Source organism: Macaca nemestrina, chromosome 17 (genome assembly GCF_043159975.1).
Source record: "Macaca nemestrina isolate mMacNem1 chromosome 17, mMacNem.hap1, whole genome shotgun sequence".
Classification (NCBI taxonomy): Eukaryota; Metazoa; Chordata; class Mammalia; order Primates; family Cercopithecidae; genus Macaca; species Macaca nemestrina.
In genome coordinates, this window is record NC_092141.1 from 92,082,800 (window position 1) to 92,087,868 (window position 5,069).

Below are 5,069 nucleotides of genomic sequence, written 5' to 3' on the forward strand. Positions count from 1 at the left end.
CATCCGGGCTGTTCAGCCGTGTGCACTGACGTCATCTCTTCTACTCTGTCTCAGGTATTTAAAGGCTGACCGTGACTCACCATGTGGATTTAATGGCTCATTGAGGAGTTGCAGCCCATGCTTTTTAAAAAGGTAATCTACAAAAAATAAATGAAAAGGTCTCCAGGACAGTAGACCAAGTGCGGATGTGGTCCCTCGAGTTCCGTTTTTCAGCCGCCCGCATTCCTAGGATTCAGACCCGTTGGGGATTCAAATTGCACAGGAAAACCCTATATCGGTTCAGGGGGATGGTGGTGAATTGGGGGTGGGTGTACCGGACCGGAGCTCCGGGGGCTACGGAAGGAAAGTCAAGCCTGTGAATTGCAGAGCCTGGACAGAGAAGTCGAGGTGATGGCGTTCTGCAGATCCCTGAAATTCTGTGACGTGAAGGGACAGCCCCATGTGGCCCCTTGGAAGGACCAAGGCCCTGCCCAGCGCCTTGCACAAGGTGGCAATCGGTGTTGGCTCCACCAACCCGCACCCTCAGGCCTTCTGGAAAGAGAAGGAGATCCGACTGACTGAGCCTCTCCAAACTTCCAAGCACTGCAGATACCTCGTTCAAGCCCAGTGCTGCATGACTGACCCGAAGCCAGAGTCTGCATTCCTTCCCCGGCCTGCAGGAAGGGATGAGGCTCCTGTCAAAAGAAGCGTTCCGTCATCAGCCAGGCAGATGCTGGCTGTGGATTCTAGGGGAGCATCGAGTACCAGGGACAATGTTTGCTTGGGTTCCCCCGTCCCGCCCGAGCCCAGAACGCGGAGCCGGAGTCGGGGGCTTGTACATGGAGCGTTTCATGCCCAGGAGGCTGGGGCAGGGGCCGGGAAGGAGCGAGCGGGCCAGGACCAGCGCACTGTGCTGAGGGTCGCATTGAGGGCTAGACCCTGGACCTCCACAAGCCTGGAGAATGTTCCCTCTGGGCAGCGAGGGGCCTCTGCTTGTTGTCAGCTGGAGCTGCTCCTTGGGGCATTTACTCCCCTGGCCCTGGGGTGGTGACTACAGGATCCCACAGGTGTCCCGAGGCCTGAGGCTCTTCTCACAGCGGAGGCCACTCTGCAGGAACTGGAGTTAGGACCCGGAGGGTAGGACGCGCTGACTCAGAGGAGCCGGCTGTCGGGCCGGCAGGAGGAGGAGATGTGCAATGAGACGGAGCCTCACCTCCAGGGACGGCCCCGCGAGCCGGAGCTGCCCTGCTGCACTCAGCACTCGAGGCGGGCTCGGAGGTGATCTAAGCCCACAGCTGTCCAAGTCTGGAGAGAATCCGCGGTGGGTGGCAGGTGCCTGCGGACGCTGAATGTGCAGCCCCAGTCACGCTCAATCTGGGGGCACCTGTGTTAGCCGCTGACATGGACAGGAAAGGCCTGTGCTGAACAATGTTCCGTGTTCAATTAGACACTTTCCTAAACAGGAGTGGAAGGTGTCTCGTGGGGGCTCCAAGCGAGATTTATGGAACTCACTCTCATGAGATATGCAACGTTTTTCACACGTGGGAGAAAGGTCTGGGATCGACTGGTGCCTGAGAGAATGCTGAGGATAAATGGGAAGCAGGACATTCCAGGGCACCTTTGCGTCTTGCATGAGACCTTGTGAGGGCCCCGTAGTGCCCCTGACGTCACTGTCAAAGCTGGAGCTGCCCCCGCATCCGCCTCGGCCTCCCTCGGGCGTCCTCCCCAGATGGCCCTGTCAGCTCACATGGAAGACAGCTGCTGAGAAGCAGGTGGCTGAGAAGCAGGTGTGATGCCAGGCCGTGGGAGAAGCCGCATCTGGACAGTGCGTGAAGCCAGTCCAGGGGCCACACTGGGACCTGCTCTCAGCTCTGCCACGTCCTGGGCAGGTGGCCCTGGCATGCCAGCCGCGGTGTCCGCAGAGGCATCCATTCCTCATGGCAAAGTGGAGGCAAAAGTCAAGTTGGCCGATGCGGGCGAGACGCCTGGCCGACCTGGGGAGCCGCACCACCGCTCCCCACATTGTGCTGCTGACTGAGGGGTGCTCAGTGCCACGGCTTCACACAGTCAGTGCACAGACATGACCACCGGCCTGAGAAGCCACCGCGTGCACCTGGCCCACCAAGTCGGCAGGGAGGCAGGCGCGGTGTTGGCGCGGATCACCGAAGGAGCTGGCTGCCCAGCCGTCCCCGTGACTGGATGGAGTCCAAACGTTCCTGTGCATCCTTTCTGGGATGGGCTCGGTGCCAGGGCCCAGGGTAGTTTTCAAATTGCAGGTCGTGGCTGTTATACAGGGGTCATGGGGTCAGTACACTGGGCTCTAACTGGCAATTCCTAAAAATAAAATCTGAGTCTGTCTCGTATAGTTAGAGCTGCGTTGATTTGTAAAGCTTGTGTTGGTTTTGCACGTTCTATGCCAGAGTGCGCTGGACCCAGATAGAAAGTGCATTTCTCGCTGTGGTGCCTGCCACAGTCTGGAGGGAAAGACCAGTCCGTGGTTCTCATGTGGGGTGGCGGGTGCTGTCTACACAGGGAGTCCTAAGAGCCCACGTGGGACATGAGAGGGGCCGGAGAGGCTGGGGCAGGGGAGCCCGGGCCAGGCCCTGAGAACAAATATGGGTTATTCAGCTACTAAAGGTGCAGGGCTCAGCCCAAAGTCCCTGGTGACCCAAAGAGGACGGTGTGAGTCTGACGCGGAAGGCGGGGCTCACAGCAGGCTGCTGGGGCACCATTGCTGGGGGAAGGCCCTGTCCCCAGCGCACACGTAGACGGCCCTTCAGAACCTGCGCGGCAGACAGTGTGGCCAATGCAGCTGCACCCCGGCCTGGTCCCCTGTGCCGTGCCCAGCAAGGAAGATGCCGCTGCCCAGCCCATCCATGCACCCTCCGGAGGCTGTCAGCTGCCCAAGACCCACACCGGCTCTTGCAGGCTAGAGGAGAGTTCAGTGGCCGTTTGACGGGTCCTGTCCCCGTGGAAACACCGACTTTGGGTACCAAAAGCCTGAATGTACAAATTCACAGAGCATGACCTGCCTGGTGCCAGTGGGTCTTTGCATTTTTCTGGTGCCCTCTGAACTCTTAGGCCCCTGTTCTGGCGGACTTGGCCCGGGCACCCCCAGGTAGGAGGCACAACCCTGATCCCAATGCCCGAAACCTGCTCCACACACCTGAGGTACCTCCTGGGCATCCCACACCAGGACAGGCCTGGAGGCTTCCAGCCACCGCCACCCGGCACACCCAGCACCTGCAGATCCACCACCTTAAAACCCACCTCTACTGCCCCGTGCCACGGTCCCTGCGGGGCCAGGCCTGCCTGGCACATCCACCTCTGGGTCTCCCTGCCTCACCGTCTTGCGTATCCACAGTGAACAGGGCCATCTTTCCAAAATGCAGGTCTGGCCGGGTGCGGAGGCTCACGCCTATAATCCCAGCACTTTGGGAAGCCGAGGCAGGTGGATCACATGAAGTTAGGAGTTCGAGACCAGCCTGGCCAACATGGTAAAAACCCCGTCTCTACTAAATATATAAAACTTAGCGGGATATGGTGGCACATGCCTGTAATCCCAGCTTCTTGGGAGGCTGAGGCACGATAATTGCTTGAGCCTGGGAGGCAGAAGTTGCAATGAGCCGAGATCTCACCACTGCACTCCAGCCTGGGCAACACAGCAAGACTCTGTCTCAAAAACAAACAAAACGCAGATTGAATCCAGGCTCAGCTGGTGACAGCTGTCCGTGTCCCCACACTTTCAGGACAGCGTGGCTGCCCTTTTGTGGGTGGTTCCAGCCACCCAGTCCCTGTCCTTCTCAACACCCCCTCATTTAGGTAGGACCCTAAAGTGAATTCCTACTTGTCCTTCAAAGCCAGGCTCCAGCATCACCTCTTCCGGGGATCTTTTGTGACTTGCTGGTCGGTTTCAGAAGCCTCTGGTGGCCCCATGAGGAGAAGACTGTTCTGCTCATCGCTGGCACACGGCAGGTGCTCGTAAGTGTCGTTGAATGACGAAATGTCTCATAATATCCTTCGTAAACAAGGGCCTGGTGGGGGTTTGTAAACGGGTCTCTCATAAGTTTAATTGGTGAGACTCTGTTGTATCAGACAATGAAGTGTTAAAAGCTGCAATTCAAAAAAGTAAAATATTGACATGCAAATATAAAATGAACACACGCTGATATGGTTTGGATCTGTGCCATCCCCTTGGTGCTGTCCTGTGACGGTTCTCTCGGGATCTGGTTTAAACGTGTGTGGCACCTTCCCCCTCGCTTTTCCTCCTCCTATCGTGGGAGACACTTGCGTCTGCTTTGCCTGAGCCAATTTAACCCCTTTTCTTTATAAATTACCCAGACTCAGGTATTTCTTGATAGCGATGCCAGAATGGACTAATACACGTGTTATGTCAAAGGTTTTCTTTAACTTATTAATTCATGGGGGGAGCAGGAAGATATCAAAACTGGTTCAAAGGAAAATCCACAGGTTTAGGCAATCGGGCTGAAATGAACTTGCTAACACAGTCGTCCCCGGCATCCCCGACTGGAGTTGTCTGTACTCCACCCCGGAAAACAGGTGAGTACAGCACAATTAGATATTTTGAGAGAGAGGGAGATACCACGGTCACATAATTTTTATTACCATGGATTGTTATAATTACTCTGTTCATGATGGGTGATTGTTAATCTCTTACTGTGCCTATTTTACAAATTAAACTTTATCAAAGGGATGTGCATATAGGACAAAACAGTCTCTACAGGGTTCAATACTATCCAAGGTTTCAGGCATCCGCTGGGGTGCCTGGAACGTGTCCCCCAAGTCATCACCAAACCAGCCAACATCCACAGGGCCTGAAACCTCCCCTTCGGATCCTGTCTTCCACTGGTGGAAATTCGCAGCGTCTCCACTAACGAGTTTCTTTGCACCTCTGTGGGCTCCCGTGTGTGGCCATCGCCTTTCGGGTGTTCAGGGAGCTTGTCTCACGGCTCTGTTAAAGATGAGGAAGGTGCTGACCACTGCAGCACCAGAGAACCCGGGGGATCGCCTGGCCCTCCACCGAAAGGATGCCCAGAGGCCTCCTCACCCGTGTTAATATCTTCTCCACA